The following is a 17,560-nucleotide window of genomic DNA, read 5'->3' as shown; positions in this document are numbered from 1 at the left end:
TTCTTCTTAGCATGCTCTATATAAACCAGTTGGAGCAGTAGCATTCTGAAGCTAGTTCTGAAGCCCAGGGGACACACATCATAAATAAGTAAACAAATAAATGAACAATTCAGCAATTGGTAAATCAGGCAGGAATAAGTTTAACAACTGAACTGGAAAAGTAGCTGAAAATCTACTCCTCGATGAAAGATGTGAATGTGACCCAAGTTCTCTTTGCTCAACAGGTAACCACACGGACTTCTTTCAGTGAATCAGGGGCGGGCAAGAGAGAGAGAGCACGCGCGCGCACAGCAGTGGGGAGGCAGTTACAGAGGGCTCCACAAAAATATTCAGTGACCCTCTGGCCACTTTGTGTAACCAACATGCTGATGTAGTATCCCACAGTTGCTGCGAAATATTCATTCACCACCTATACAAGAAAGACATTTTCAAGCACTACTTTTCTTTAAATATACTTCTCCTTCAAGTCTTACATAATCCAACTATCATTCCATGTGAAGCTTAATTTAAAGGAAACCATAAGTTGAGTTAATTCACTGTGAAGGGTTATGGAAGTTATATTTATTTTGGAGAGTCAGCAGCTGTGTAACGAGGTGTCTATTATATGCCTAACCTACTGCTAGGTTCTGGGAACACAAACATGGATAGGATCTAGTCTCTGTCCTTAAAAAGTCCATAGCCTTTCACAGAGAGAGAAGTGTTCAAAAAGTAAGTGAAAGGCGTGGTATAGGTATCAAGGTAGAAGGAAGCGCATCACAGTGTTTAGTCATCAGCTCTAACGAGGGAGGGAGCGTGCATGGGGAGGGGCGGAGGACGCAGACTACGGTTCTATAAAAGAGAGACCCTGGTCTGGCCACCAAGAAGGCTCCAGATGCTGCTGTCGACCGAGACAAGGTGAAACAGGGGTGGAGAAAGCAGGAAGAATAAGGGCAGCTGTGCACAGTGTCATAGAACAATTAAAGGCGAGGGTCACTGGAGACACTCGGGCCTGGATGGGAAACAGGATCTGAGGGAGAGGAAGAAGAGGCTGGCCTGGGGGTCCAGGCAGAGGCCTTGCTGCCTGTGGAGCACATGGAGGAGTGCAGACTCCACATTTACACAACAGGGTAAGCATGATCCGATTTGCACTTTGGAAGATCACCGTGGCAACCATGTGGAGGACGAGCTGGAGGTGTGGAGGATGGCAACCAGAGAGAACAGTCAGGGCGAGAGAAGCATTCCAGGTGGGAGGGACAGGGCCCGATCGTAGGTAGTGGCAGTGGGGACAGAGAGAAAGGGAAAGAGGGCAGATGTTAAGAAGGGAGAAATTTGGGCTGGAAAATAAAGCTGGATTCTAGTCACAGCTTCACTGCAATCTCTCCATGGGACCTTAGGCAAGTCCTTACTTTTCAGGACCCTGTTTCCCAATTTGTCAGGTGAGAGGGAGACATTTTATGGCTGTAGGAGAAGGCACCTTATTCATGTGTTTGTTATTATTTACTCATTGTGTCAGTCAGAGAAGATACTCATTCCTTGATTCAAATTGGGGGGTCTTGCGATTAAAAAGCAAAACGGTAGTATAGTGAATTCAACACGCAAAAAATGAGACGAAGTCTATAAATATTTGCTAATCACAAAATAGGTGCAAAATGTGTATTACCATGTGCTATAGCTAAGATGTAAATAGAAATGATGAAGACGGTCTCCCTCTTTGGAAAGAAAATGAAGCATCTTGTGATCAATTCAACAAATACTGACTGAATGCCTATGTGCAGAGTACTATGCCAAAACACAGAGGAATGACGCAGTCCCTGACATGGAACTCACAGTCACAAGTGTAAGAATGATATTGCTATTAGACAATTGCAAAGCACCGTGAGAACCCAGAGATAAGAGAATTTGTACTACATCCATCTTTGATCTTTGTCACAGAAAATATAAGTACGAATGCCCTTTCCCATGATCCAAGATTTCTAATAGCTCCCTTCATGAAATCAGATGAAGCAAGAAGTCATTCACTTTAAATAAAGAAGACCTTTCCACAAGTGAGGTCTTATTTTAGGAGTTTCGTAAGAGCAATAAGACACACTCTTTGCCCTCAAAGAAACGCAGATCAATGTACATAATGTTTTGTATTATAGGAGGAGGAAGCAGAGAAAGTTGGATTCTACTCTTTCCATCAGGCAATCCAGAATGCCTTGAATAGCACCTACCATATAGTAGATGCTCAGTAAATGTTCAACTTAAGTGAACAACATTTGTCACTGAAAGAAAATGAAGTTGACTTTGAACTAATAACATATGTTTGACATTTAATTATCTAAAGAATTCACTTAGGAGAAATTACTTGTATGTAAGAAGTCACGAGTAATTACTGAAACCACAGGCAACTGGTTTGTTGTAATAATAATTCAAACAGGTCTATTTTCCCAAGATCTTGGGAAGCAGACGAATCTAATTTGCTTTAAGAGGCTTTGATTGACCACACTTGGTGGTTTTAGCCAGGATGAGTTCAGTTTTTGAAGCTCTCATAGGAGAAATTAACTCCCAGCTCTTTAAATAAAACAAGTGGTTTCTAAACATCTAATCTAGAAAGACCATACTTGGGAATGGTCTCATTTAGAAAGAAATGGCATATATTAGGAATATGGAAGGAGAATTCCACCAGTAGCCTGGCTAAGAAAAGTTGGTGACTTGACAAATGAGATAACATACATAAAAAGCTTTGGAAAAATTAAAGGTGCTAACAATGCAGGTGGGATTAAAAAAGAACATGCACCACACTGTGATATTTTTTTCCTAAACAGAGAGATCCAGAACACTGAGATCCAGCTGGCAAAAATTACGACATGTAATTTAAAATCTCTGACCAGTAAGAAATGATCCTAAAGGACTCACAACAGGCTTGGCTCACAGACTCTGCACCCTCTTACAGATGCAGGGGTGGCCACCCCATTGTTGGCCACTGGGGAGAGAAAGCTATGGTGAAACACAGATTTCACCGAAGGGCTTCTGGCCACTTTTCACTCTGGTTGACATCTGTCTTCTGCCACTTACTCACAGTTGCTGCTGCTGCTGCTAAGTCGCTTCAGTCGTGTCCGACTCTGTGTGACCCCATAGACGGCAACCCACCAGGCTCCGCTTTCCCTGGGATTCTCCAGGCAAGAACACTGGAGTGGGTTGCCATTTCCTTCTCCAATGCATTAAAGTGAAAAGTGAAAGTGAAATCGCTCAGTCGTGCCCGACTCTTAGCGACCCCATGGACTGCAGCCTACCAGGCTCCTCCGTCCATGGGATTTTCCAGGCAAGAGTACTGGAGTGGGGTGCCATTGCATTCTCAGTTAAGACCTTGGATAAGTCACTTCACTTAAAGCCACAATCCCCAACTGTAAATGAAAACCACAATGCCTATCTCATAAGGTTGTTATAGTGAGTACATGAGATAATAGATGTAAACAGTGCCTGATATAAACAAGCAAGGTAACCTTTGTTAGTATTAGAGTTTTATATTATAGTTAAATGTTAGTATTATAATCAGAACTACTGAAAGGAAAATTTTCTTTCCAAAACTGGCTAAAAAACTTGTTTCAAATATTTCTGAGATTGAAATAAAATATATGGGTGATGAATCTGCAGAAATAAGAGTGGGTGTTTCATTTTAATATAATTGTAATGTACTGAAGAACATAGCAGAATCTCATGCCAATCACAAGCCCTTTCTCTTAGTAACATTACTTTATGCATGAACCTGGATGTATGTACAGTGTCTTTTTAACTGTGTACTTAAATGTGCCATCTGGTAACACAGGTATCCTCTGAATATTATTTAATGATATAGTACAAAGAACATTAGCCTGGAAGGACCTTGACTTGGATCTCACCTCTGTCATTCAATGACAATGTGAGCCCTAGAAAAACAAAAACCTTTCTAAGTTACCACATCTGTAAAATAAAGATAATTATTATTTGCATGCTTTTTAAAGAATTACATGAGATCATCACCATCAGTACCATCATCATCACCATCATCTTCACTGAGTTTTTGCTGTGTGCCACGTTCTAGCAGCCTCTACTAAATTATCTCACCCTTACCTATGTTGCCTTCCAGAAGAGTGATTGTAAAATCAGGATCTGCAGCCAAGAGTTCAGAACCAGCCAGATGGGAGCAGTTCAGTTGACAGGCAAGGGGCTGCTAAATGATCACCAAAAGTATCAGCAGCTCTAGCTGCTTTAGAGGATAGTCTCTGACAGGTGGTCAGTGGGCTACAGACAGAGGTCTAGTAGAGCAAGGAAATGTACACGAGCATCATTTTGGGATCTGCAGTCAAACCTCCAGTTTCCAAGGCTTTCCACAAACAACTACTCCCAAATACGTCTAGAGCAGACATCTGTGTGTGTGTTCACGTGTGTGTGTGTGTTAGTCGTTCAGTCATGTCAGACTCTTTGTGACCCCACGGACTGTAGCCCACCAGGCTTCACTTGCCATGGAATTCTCCAGGCAAGAAAGAGCAAACATCTAAAAGGTCCCAATAAAAGCAGATGTGAGCAGAGGGATAAGACCCCAAACACATGAAATTGCTCTGTTCTGAACAGTACCCACAAGACTTGGAGCAGTGCCTCAGAGACAAAATCTGAAAGGGAGCAGAAGCAGGGGGCTGGTCTGGGGAAGTGCTATGGCCTTTATTTGTCAAATGATCTTCAGCTTTCTGTGACCCTTGGGGTCAGAAGTAGGTGGCACAGAGGAATTCCATCTTTCCCTTGACTTTAAGAAAGTTATTTAACCTTGTGGGCTCTGGTTTCAGGTTTAAAACGATATAATAAAATTATGGCACAATTTATACTGTCCTTGCGAAAAAGAATAGAGAAACTTTCTATGTACTGGCATAAAAAGCTCTCCAAGAGCTTCCCTGGTGACTCAGCGGTAAAGAATCCACCTGCCAATGCAGGAGACATGGGTCAGATCCCTAATCAAGGAAGACCCCACATGCCATGGAGCAACTAAGCCTGTGAGCCACAACTACTGAGCCTGTGCTCTAGAGCCTGAGAACTGCAACTACTGAAGCCTGTGTGCCGAGAGCCCGTGCTCCACAACAGAAGCCAACACAATGAGAAGCCCGCACATGGCAACTAGAGCGTGGCCCCCACTCACTGCAACGAGAAAAAGGCCCACACAGCAATGAAGACCCAACGTACCCCAAAATAAAATTATTTTTAAAAAAGCTCTCCAAGACACATCAATAAGTTAAAAAAAAATAGTGCATAAGAGAGTATATAGGATGCTCCCTCTGGTGTGAAAGAAAGGGGGTAAAATAAAATATATATTGTATGTAAGTGTGTGTGTGTACATATATATGTATATATAGATGTATTTGTAATGGAAACTCCAAAACAACACACAAAAACCTAAAAATAATGGTTAGCTACATGAGGTAGATGGGAAAAGGGAAGGAAAAGCTTTTCAACAAGTATTTTAGAAAAAATATTTTAATTATTTTAAATAATAAAATGAAGCTAACATTAATATACATCTCATAACATTGTTTTAAAAATGGTGGTGATGTTAGTCACTCAGTCATGTCTGACTCTTTGCAATCCCTTGGACTGTAGCCCACCAGGCTCTTCTGTCCATGAAATTCTCCAGGCAAGAATACTGGAGTGGGTTCCATTCCCTTCTCCATGGATCTTCCTGACCCAGGGATTGAACCTGGGTCTCCTGCATTGCAGGCAGATTCTTTACTGTCTGAACCAAACTCAAGTATTTAAAAAGCTTAGTGTGGAGCCTAACACACAGCAAGCATTAAATACACATTAGTGGGGATCATCATCTCCTTCTGAGAAAGTAGGAGACATCTCTCCCTTGACCTCTTCTTTCAGGTCAAGGGCCTGGTTACCAGGGCTCTCACTGGGGGTGAAGGAGCAGAAAGGCCCCAATGACCTGGTTTCCTCCTTGGTCATCCAGCCCTATTCCCCAGGGTTCAGGGCAAAAGGCCTCCAGTAGCGATGGAGACTTTATCCAGAAACTATAACACAGTGGACTGAAGTATGGAAAGACACAACTCCAGCTCCAACACAGACCAGACTTCTCTGTGACTCTAAAGGTTGAAAGTGAAAGCATAGTCACTCAGTCGTGTCTGACTCTTTGCGATCCCATGGTCTGTAAACAACCAGGCTCCTCTGTCCATGCAAGAATACTGGAGTGGGTTGCCATGCCCTTCTCCAGGGGATCTTCCCAACCCAGGGATTGAACCCAGATCTCCTGCATTGCAGGCAGATTCTTTACCATGTGAACAACGAGGGAAGCCCAATTCTAAGGGTTAGAAATGATTTAAAAGCAGGCATGCCTCAAAACAAAACATGAGAAAAGATGAACAGATGTCAATGAAATGTCACTTTCTTCCCCTGTGTTGCTAAAAAAAAGTTTCATTGTCCTTAAAGCATACATCTCAGTGGATTAATTGGAAATGCCACAATGGAATGAGAATAATAAAAGTAAAGAAACTGGCTCTGAATAGAAAATAGATAATAGAAAATAGAAACTGGCTCTTCATACAGTCACAGAATTAATAATCTACATTTCTTTTATTCCATCTATACTGAAACAAGATTTAATAATCAGATACAAAATATAAGAAATTAACATGAATTACAAGTATTCTGGTATTATAACCTAAGCAATTGTTCTAGTATTACCTGTTTTACTTAAGAATATGCTAAGTGGTTGACAAAATAAAGACTCTAAATCTTAGTTATTTTAGGACTAAAACACATAGCATTTAGAACATAGAAAAGTAAAATCTTGGGGAAATAGTACACAGCAAGATGTCTTGATTTTGTTAGATGTTTCCTTTGAGTAGGTTCTACAAAAGGAGCAAGCAGGCAGGGTCTGGGAGATGGTGATGAGGCACTCCTTGTGAAGCTGCCATATTATCAGCTATGGTAGTTAAGAATTCCAGCTCAGAAAGTAGACATATTTGAGCACAAATCCTAATTCTATCAATCATTAGTCGAGTAACTTTAGGCAAGTTGAATTTGCCTAAAGTTGCTGAACTTCAATTTTCCCATCAGTAATATAAATACAACTTCTACCTTATAGAGATATTTTGAGGAACAAAAGAGGTAGTGTATTTAAGATGCTAGGCACAGGGCCTGGCATTTAGTAGACAAGTAGATGTTTAGTAAATGTCAGCCCTTATTATCATCTATCTTTTCATTCATTCATTCATTCATCCACTGTATTATTGACACGGGGTTGTTTCAGGTCATGCTTTGGGTTAGGCAAAGGAAATCCAGGAAGAATAAGACCCAGTCCCTGAACACAGGAAGTTCTCAGCCTAGCATGGGGAGATGAACAAAAGAAGGCACTATGGAGAATCCCAGGGACGGGGGAGCCTGGTGGGCTGCCATCTATGGGGTCACACAGAGTCGGACACGACTGAAGTGACTTGGCATAGCATAGCATAGCACAGGGAATATTATGATGGAAGTCAACACCAGGCAACTGAGGCATAAAAAGGAGACACCCCAAGGACAAGGAAGGGTCTTCATGGAGGAGTAGATGCTTGATGCAGAACACAGGGCCTAAAGCATGTATACATACAAACCATTTGGGACAAAGGCAACAGAAAGGCATAGACACTGGTAGGGAGGGACAAGACAAAAGGGGTGAACAGGTTCCAGGGAATGAATAAGCCAGGCTGAGATAAGGTCAGAAAGGGCCAGAAGGCTCATCACCATCACATAGGGCTGAGTATACAAAAACTTTCTGTAATTTGGTGTGTTTGACAATTCTTCTTTAATTAGAAGTTGAGAGATAGTCAGCATTGCCCTGCCAGGGGAGTGTCTCAAGAGTGCTCCATATTATTATGTGGAGAAGATAATTTTGTACTACCTTTGCCAACCTTAGAATTTATGTGCTCAATGAGTATCTTGCCTGATCTTGCCAGGAACTTATTTGTCTTTGCAAAGTCAGTGTTGGCTTGAGATAAGAACTTGTCAGCAAATCCCCCTCCTCCACTTTATTTCGCTTACAAATCTTCTCTTAAATAGGTAGTTTACTTCAGTACAAAAGGATTTAACAGTGTCAGTACTGGTTAAAAATACATATATTTTTTGAAAGGGGATATTGTGAAATGGAGGGGATCGAGACACACATAATTTCAAATATCTTCTGCAACTTAAGAGATGATATGAAGTTGCAAATTTTTTTTAACCTTTGTGAATCTCTATTTCTTTATCTATAGAGGGGGAATTTGACCCATCTCATGGAATAGAATAATTAATGCCAAATATCTACTACCAAGTTTGACACAGCTCTGCAGATGGTGGCTATCATTATTGCCTAATAAAAGTAAAGTAGGTGTTTTGGACAGCAGCCTTGAAAGAGAGAAATCTGAGTCTGCCAGGGCAGAAGGATCCAGATGTGGGTGGAGGTGGAGGCAGCCAGGTCAACCTGCACTTGTAAACTGTGCCATGTTCCGGCTGAGCAGCACTCAGTGCAAGTGCTACTTGCTGTGTGTTCAACAGAGCTTGAAACACTCTGATCTCTCTCTCTTTCTTGGTGCAGTGAAGCTCCTTAGCTAGGCTGAGCTTCATGGACCAAAAAAGGTTAACCAAAGTATTTTGTTTCAAAAGTTTGCAAGTTACTTCAGGTCTCTAGAGCTGAAGCAGTAACAAGAGTTAACAGATGAGGCTTGTTAAATACAGCAATTTTTCTGTAGCCCATACAAATGTATATACTTAGGACGGTATGTGATGGAAAGAGAGCAAACGCACTCTGTCGGTAAGAAATTGCAGCTCTTCCCAAATGCACTATAAATGATAATGAAATGATACATTTAATCCAGACCCCGGTAGGGAAAATACATTATCCTCTATGGTACATTGGTGCTGTTCAAGCATTTCACAGACAGGACTGAAGTGTCAAGCCTGAGCAAAACCACATGCTCTTACCTTTAATCTCGTATCTTTAACTAGTAAACCTCACTACCTCTGTAGCTTATAAATCTGTTTATAATGAAAGTCTCTTATATGGATGTACTATAAAGGAATCTCTCTTAACAACATATCACAGAAATCTCATAATCTGCATCCTGTAAACCCACTGATGAAAACAAATAGTGAGGAAACAAAACGGTACTTTTTAACTTAAGCACCTGAACTGCAATATTTAATAAATAATAGATACGAAAATCTGAGAAAAAATTAGATTCCAAATCTGTCATTTTTATGTCAACTATCTTGAAAAGCCATGATTTTTAGAGAGTGACAAATGCTATCATCCAACATAAATGACCCATAACAAACTAATCTAATACTTATCATGATAATATTACTTTGATAGTAAAAGAAAATCAGAAAAACCTAAAAGTTTAATAATGGCAAACTGGCTAAAGCAATAGTATCAATTCCACATAATAGAATCCTAAATGTCTTTAAAATTCACTTTTACCAAAAAAAATTAAAACCTAGTTCACTTTCATGCATTGGTGAAGGAAATGGCAACCCACTCCAGTGTTCTTGCCTGGAGAATCCCAGGGAAAGGGGAGCCTGGTGGGCTGCCGTCTATGGGATCGCACAGAGTTGGACATGACTGAAGCGACTTAACAGCAGCAACAAGGACATGAAATGATCATAAAACAAAATAAATTAAAAAAGAGCGTTATCATCTTAATATATATATGTGGTTCCGATTTCATAAAATAGAGGAAAAAGAATTGTAAAGATCCAAAACAAAGTCAGTAGTTATTATTTTCTGTTTTTTTCCCCTTATTTATTGTTATAATTAGAAAATCTCAATAATAAAAAAAGAAAATTCCAATAAAAATTATTTTAAAACATTTAATTTTCTAAGTAAAACTCTGGTGGGCAGTGGAGGTGTGGAAAAGAATGCATCTGAAAGCATGAAATATTTTGCTGACATTTAAAATGTTTGTAACATGTCAAATAACATTATTAAATACTTATCTAAAATGCATTAGAATGAACCAGGGTAGGAAGGTTTACATATACTATAACCCATCCTATATACCTCATGGACAGAAATAGGACTGAAATAAAACGAGCAAAAATGTCAAAAGGTACTGTCTATGAGGAGCAGAAATTGTAATTTATTTTTGTCCTTTTTTCAAACTTCTGTCTCTACCAAATTTTTAATGAAAAACAAGTAGTGATTAGAATCAGAAAAGTTACTTTTTAAAAAAACATCATAATTAGCAGAAAAAAATTAACCTAATCTTAAAATCACTAAAATACTAAGTCATGCAAACCAAACTTCTGATCCTCTGACTCCAAACCTGCATTACTTTCCATACTGCTAACATTTAAAAACAGTATGTAAATCTAAGGGGAAAATGTCTACATCAATTTAAATAAGGTAGAAACAATCATTTCTACTTAATTCCATTGCTATTTTTTTAAAGTGCATCATTAAAGGACCTACAAGTCCCCTGGTAATTAATTATCTTTATGAAAACAAAACAAAAAGCCCAAAACACAGACTCAAAAGCATACAAAGGCTTATTTTATATGGAAAACTAGATCTAATGCTTAAAAGAAAAAGATTTGCAGTCATTATACAAACCAAGAAAATTTTACTCCCTTAAAAATTCATCCAGTAATTTTTATTAAGCTCTTATTCCATGTTAAGTATTGTTCTAGGTGCCAGGGACATATGGATGACCACAAATGGGATTAGCAATCATGCATTCCTTTCACAGGACATATAAAGCAGTGGTGATATAACCAGTCAGCAAAGATATCATAGAAGAAAGAAAGTGTTATTCACTCAACCGTGTCTGACTCTGCGACCCATGGACTGTAGCCTACCAGACTCCTCTGTCCATGGGATTCTCCAAGCAAGAACACTGGAGTGGGTTGCCATTCCCTTCTTCAGGGGATCTTCCTGACCCAGGGATGGAACCCAGGTCTCCTGTATTGCAGGCAGATGCTTAACTGTCTGAGCCACCAGGGAAGTGCAAGATATCATAGAGGGGATCCAAATATGTGAGTTGGCAATGATCCAGATGACCCTTTTTTTTTTTTTTAGTCTGGGGAAACCCCTCATTCCCACTATCCATTCTCACCTCCTTCCTATGCTTGCTTCCACAATCCCTTAGGAAGAAGAGCCTGATTCAAAGGCTGGCATGTAATAGTTCATTTTGAGCAGTGATTTCAGGGAAGAGGAGTGAGGAACCAGGGACAGTGAATAGGGGAGGGAAAGGCAATACCAGGACGTATCATCAGGCTATTCACTGTTGTGGGCAACTGGGACTCATCCTCCAGGACCTTTTGGGGAGCATCCATCATGCCATTCAGAACCCGCTCTCCAAGGGCTGAGGAGGGAAGCCTCTATCTACCAGTGCCTCCCACCCCCAGACCATCTACTGTCAAGAGTTGCCACATGGGGCATCGACTCCATTTCACTTCCAGTTTTGTGCATGCCAGAGGGGGAGTGGACTCCTCGGCAGAAAGCAGAGATAGGTATGGCAGCTGGGGCATGATGGTGTCAGGGTACACCCGTGTGAAGGTGGTGGTTGCAGCTGAAAAGATGTGAGGCTGAGCATACAGACGGCACCACCATGACACTCCTCTAAGGCATACAAGAGCATGATAATAACAATAGTAGTAAGTGGCATACACTGAACATATATAGACGGTTTGCCTACATTTTATCCCTTACTACTCCAAATAAACTCCAGGAAATAGATTCTACAATTTTTTTTTTTTGGCTGAAACAATAGAAATTTAATTTCTCAGAGTTCTGGAGACCAGAAGTTCAAGACTGAGGTGTCAATAGGTTTGGTTTCTTCTGAGGCCTCTGTCATTGGCTTGTAGATGGCCACCTGCTCAGTGTCCTCACATGGTCCTTCCTCTGTGCACCTACCCCTGGGGTCTCTTTGTATGTTGAAATTCACTCCTCTTATCAGCACATCAGTCAGATTGGATTAGGGTTCACACTAACAGCTCCATTTTGACTCAACTGCCTCTTCAAAGGACCCATCTCCAAATACAGTCACATTCTGAGGCACTGTGAGTTTAGAGCTCCAACAAATTTTGGGAAGGGACACAATTCAGACCATAATAGCAGGCAAGTGATTTACTAGTGGAATATCTATGAAAGATGAAAGGGAGCAAGGGATGGCGGGAGAGTCTGAAACTGTGACACAGACCTGACACCAGTGAAGGAAAGGGAAAAGAAAGGATTGAGTAGCCAGCACTTCAGACTGCAGCACAGTCTGAAAAGTTCAAGTTAGGCTGATGGCAGTCCTTCAGCCAAAGCTGCCCATTAGAGGAGTCCCAAGAACTGCAGCAATGAGGCTGCATTAGTACTCCCGCCGTGCGCAGTCCATGATAAGTCAAACCAGTGGTCCTCAACATTCTGTGTCACAAGCGACCGGTTTCACGGAAGATGACTTTTCCATGGATGGACTGGGGGTGGGTCGTTTTGGGATGATTCACGCACATTACATTTACTGTGCACTTTATTTCTATTATTATTATATCAGCTCCACCTCAGATAATCGGGCGTTAGATCCTAGAGACTGGGCACCCCTGAGTTAGAGAATTACAGATATGTAAACAGTTCAGTGTGGGGATCAGTTCTTACTGGTTTCTTTGGGAAGTGTCTCCAGTCTACCCTGACTATTCTGCCACACTTAATTTTACTCCCAGATGCATGTGCCTAGCTCTCCAAGATGTTTATATAGATCTTTTTCAGTTTCTGAATCCGGCTCATTCTCTCAAGTTTTACTATACTCCTTCCTTTTGGTCTTCTATGGTTTATTTATTACTTTTTTTGGAGAGACACCTGGTTCAACTTTTACTGAAACAATTATTTACTGAACTGAACTGATGAGCAAGAAAACAGTACTAGGAGCTGGATATTTATATCACAATGGTCCACTTCCTTGGGAGAAAACAAGCTTTCCCTTCTTATCCACAGTCAGAGCCACCTGCGCTCCTTTTCATTTATGATACATAAAGCACAAACACATTTATCCAGAGGATTCTACATTCAAGTAATTTTACCACCATATCTGATACTAATAGAGGCTGAGAGCACCTAGCATCCCTGGGTTTTCAGGAAATATTATTATGCTCAAGTACCTATATAGGTATACATGTGAGACCTATGGAGATATATAAGTAGTTTTTTTGTTTGTTTTTTAGTTGCTAAGTCATGTCCACTCTTTTAGACCCCACGTACTGTGGCCTATCAGGCTCCTCTGTCCATGGGATTTCCCAAGCAAGGATATTAAAATGGGTTGCCATTTTCTTCTCCAGGAGATCTTCCTGACCCACAGATTAAACCCTAGTCTTCTGCATCAGCAGGCAGGTTCTTTACCAATGACCCACCAGGGAAGTCTAAATACATAGCTGAAAGTGAAAGAGTTGCTCAGTCATGTCCAGCTCTTCTGCCACCCGATGCACTGTCTCCTGCCAGGTTCCTCTGTCCATGGAATTCTCCAGGCAAGAATACTGGAGTGGGTTGCCATGCCCTTCTCCAAGGGATCTTCCCACCCAGGGATCAAACCCAGGTTTCCCACATTGCAGGCAGATTCTGAGCCACAAGGGAAGCCCATATACTACATGTTAATTTCAAAAGAACTTCAAAAGAACTAGCATAGCAAATTCAACAAACATTTTTCAACAGAAAGGCCACATTAGCTGACCAAAAACCAAAAGGATACCATTCTTTTCTCAGAAATCTACAGATCCCTGAGGACCGACACTTGAAATTTCTCCTCAGTTTTATGTGTTAAACTTCTTATTGGCTAGGAACCACAAAACAGAATTCCTGTTGAATTCATGAAGGCAAAAATAAATGATGGAAAAAACAAAGATCAACATCCAAAGGCTTATTTTTACATTTCCTCTACCACTGAAATGTGTGGGTCATTTACAAACCTAACGTGGGGGCCAAGTTAGGAACTTGAGAGAAACAGGTCTGGAGAGCTTAAGGCCTTGACCATCAGTCTATCATGAAGGGGAAATGGAATCTGGTATTTCCCTTTTGGTCCTACACTGCCCAGCAAATGACTCCTCAACTGGCTACCTTTCTTGAACACATAATTCATCTAGGGTCTTTCCATAAAGCTGTGAAGTTGCTCTCCTACCCTAAGGGAAGGGAAGCAAGAAGGAAAAAAAAAAAGACAGGACCGTTACCTAATTCTTCATGAGAGACAGAAAAAGCCGTGAACAATTTGAATCCCGGATTCAGACCTGTGGGTCACCAGGCCGAAAACTTGTCCTGGAGGCAATAGGTAGGGGAGAGGAATGGAAGGACACGCTAGTATTAACAGCATTACCTTGATGATGTGGAAACTTGAAGACCTTCCTACCCACCACGTTTTCTCAACAAACAAGCCACGGGAGGCGAGGGCTGAAGAGAACGGCCTCGCCTGTGGTGCCCGCTCAGGGGCACCCATCTGGTCACCTCATCTGAGCACCCGGTGCAAGGTACCAGCGGAAGAGCGCAAATCTCGCGAGGCTAGGGAGCGCTACGAAAGACCGCGAGGAGATCTGCGACAGAGCCGCACGCGTAGCGGCTAGGGACCTGTCAAATCAGGGTTCAGACACAACAGCTCTCCATTCACGTTCCCCCGTTGCCGTCCTTGGGAGAGGTTCACACCCTGTCCAAAAAAAACGAACTCTCACCACCAGCCTTTCGTCCCAGGCGCCCCTGGTAACCACCAGCGATTTAAAGCAGAAGCACCTCACCTCTTTTTTAAATCCAAGGAAGAAGCGAAGTGGTCTGCCTGAGGTAGGTCACCAAGAAATGGCGGACTGAAGATGAGGCTGAAGCACCTGCTGCAGAGCCCCCGTGTAATACAGCCTCTCCACACCTGTTTGCCTCCGAACAGCTCCAAAATGGGAAAGCTTGGAAGTAGGACTCAGGTGCCCTTCACAGCTCCTGTTTCCTCGTGTCTCTGATCAGTGTGAGCTCCTTGAGGGCAGAGATTGTGCCTGGCTTCACGCTTTTCTCCAGTACGCAGCAGGTCATGATATATAATAAGGTCATGATATATAATAAGGCCCAACGCTTGTTGAGCCTAGGTGAGTATCCCTCCTACCCCACTGGACTGGTGCTTCTTGAGGGCAGAAACCATGTCTTAGGCATCTTTATTTCCCGGCACCCTGTACATGTATGTTGACTCTAATAGAAGGGAATTTGCTAGAAGGCTGAGCACATGGTGGTTAAGAATGTGGACTTTCTGTCAGGTGGGCCTGGGTTCGTGCCCCACCTATGATAATGGTTTTAGGAACTCTAAGAATCACACTAGGACAATGTCTTCCTCTGTAAAAAGGCATAATATTAAATTATATTTTTATCACAGAGTTGTTAGGCAGATTACATGAGATGCATACAAAAACATTCATCATTGGAACCTGGGACATGACAAGCATGCAGTAAACATTAGCTGTTATATCATTATTGGAAATTCTATATACTTTTCGTATTTATGCTACATTTGAGTTCCTAAACTAGATTCAGGACTTTTGGAATATCCTTATGAAACATATGGGAAAAGCTCTAGAACACAGAGAACCTAGTAGATGGATGATATCTGGCAATAGATGATGTTCAGTAAATATTTATTGAATACTAAATAAAGGAGTGAGCCACATATGCTTTTAGCAAGAATCATCAGCCCACACACAGAAAATGAGTAAATGCATTAAAGGTTGCTAACTAACATCTGACAGGGAGAAAATGTCAGTGTCCCAAGTTCTGACTATAAACAAAGAGGAGGAACAGCTATACCTATGGAAGGAATGAAGTCATAAAGCAAGGCTGAAAACTGGAGACTCATTCTCAGGACAATAATGATCACAAATTTCTTTTAATATTTAGCCTTGTTTGTCCCTCCAAATTAAATGTCACTTGAATTTTAGGTAAAAAATTGCTTTCTTTGCAATGTTTTCTATCTTGATTTTATTACAGAAATATGTATATTTTAGAAAGTACTTGCAATTTGAATTTTTTTGTTTGTTTATTTATCTTTTGGCCATACTGCACACAGCAGCAGCTAAATCGCTTCAGTCGTGTCCGACTCTGTGCGACCCCATAAGATGGCAGCCTACCAGGCTCCCCTGTCCCTGGGATTCTCCAGGCAAGAACACTGGAGTGGGTTGCCATTTCCTTCTCCAATGCATGAAAGTGAAAAGTGAAAGTGAAGTCACTCAGTCGTGTCTGACTCTTCGTGACCCCATGGACTGCAGCCTACCAGGCTCCTCAGCCCATGGGATTTTCCAGGCAAGAGTACTGGAGTGGGGTGCCATTGCCTTCTCCACACACAGCATACGGAATCTTATTCCCTGACCAGAGATGGAAACCACAGCCCCTGTATTGGAAGCTTGGAGTCTTAACCACTGGACCACCAGGAAAGTCCCTATAACTTGAATTTAGATTCTGAAAACATCAGGATCTATTTTCAAGACATTATTTGGTGGGATGTGGACCTCAGATTTTGAGGGAGAAATTAGATGATTGAAGGTCAATGCCCAAGGTGGTGTGATGATAGTGGATTCTCTCCCTAGGTCATGACAGGAAGACCCTGTTTGTATCCCAGTTCTTCCACGTACTAGTTGAGAGACCTTGGACAAATTATTTTCTATCTCTGAGTCTGTTTTTCATAATTTCTAATACGAGGTCGCTGGTGTCCCATTTCCCTGACTTCACGTGATGATTTACTGGAAGGACATATGCAGAGTTCCTGGCATGTGGCATGTATTCCCTTCCTTTTTTTTTTTTTTTTTGTCTGCCCCAGGTCTTCACTGATGCTCGCAGGCTTTTGTCTAGTTGTCACAGTCGGGGCTACTTCTAGTTGTGGCGCGCAGGCTGCTCATTGCAGTGGCTTCTCTCGTTGCAGAGCACAGGCTCTAGAGCTTGGGCTCAGTAGTTGTGGCACACAGGCTTAGTTGCCCCACAGCCAGTGGGATCTTCCAGACCAGGGATTGAACCTGTGTCCCCTGAGTTGGCAGGTGGATTCCCAACCCCTGGACCACCAGGGAAGTCCTCCTTTCCTCTTTTAAAGGTAAGAGATGAGCATGAGACCTGTGGGAACTGCCAATAATATTCATTCTCTTAGGCTCCCCTTCTCAATCTAGGGTATGCAATCCTTCATCAAGAAAGCATCTTCTGAGAGGAGGAAACATTTTTCTCAAATCAGTTGTGCATATAACCAAATTTTGCAAATTTTTTTTTTTAACAAGAGGCTCTTTAGGCAACAAACCACACTGTAAAGTTCAGCTCAACCTCAGCGTGCATTCTGGCTAGCTACTCTGGGCAGACTTTTAAATCACATTGGCTGGAATGAATAGTGCTTCACTCAGCATCATTACAATGATCATCCTGGTGCTGTTAATATTCTTTGGGCTGCCCAAAGATGCTTGGTGGCTGAGGGACAAGTCAAGAGTTTAATTTACCTTTCTGAGTATCTGCAGGTTTTGTTTTCAACAGAGAATTTCAGGTTACATAACTGTCTTGGCTTCTGCTTCAGAAAGTGAACCTTGATTCTCTAAATTAACTTTCAATACAGATCTTCAGGAGCAGAGCCTGTTGTACCTGGAAGCAATTTGC

At 41.6% G+C, this 17,560-nt stretch overlaps 1 protein-coding gene across 18 annotated transcripts in view; it reads right to left on the bottom strand.

Annotated features, from left to right (window-relative positions):
- The window catches only part of DLG2 (discs large MAGUK scaffold protein 2), a 2,332,068-nt gene that overhangs the window by 240,596 nt on the left and 2,073,912 nt on the right, over positions 1 to 17,560 (bottom strand). The window contains exon 1 of one of the 18 annotated variants that reach the window (XM_070783353.1): positions 14,286 to 14,410. The exons of the other annotated variants lie outside the window; for them this stretch is intronic. The gene's annotated coding sequence lies outside the window, so the exon portion shown is untranslated. Of the gene's footprint in view, positions 1 to 14,285; positions 14,411 to 17,560 lie in introns of those variants that run through there. 18 annotated transcript variants of the gene reach the window in all.

This window comes from Bos indicus, chromosome 29, assembly GCF_029378745.1.
Source record: "Bos indicus isolate NIAB-ARS_2022 breed Sahiwal x Tharparkar chromosome 29, NIAB-ARS_B.indTharparkar_mat_pri_1.0, whole genome shotgun sequence".
NCBI lineage: Eukaryota > Metazoa > Chordata > Mammalia > Artiodactyla > Bovidae > Bos > Bos indicus.
This window is presented reverse-complemented; position numbering and strand designations above follow the sequence as displayed.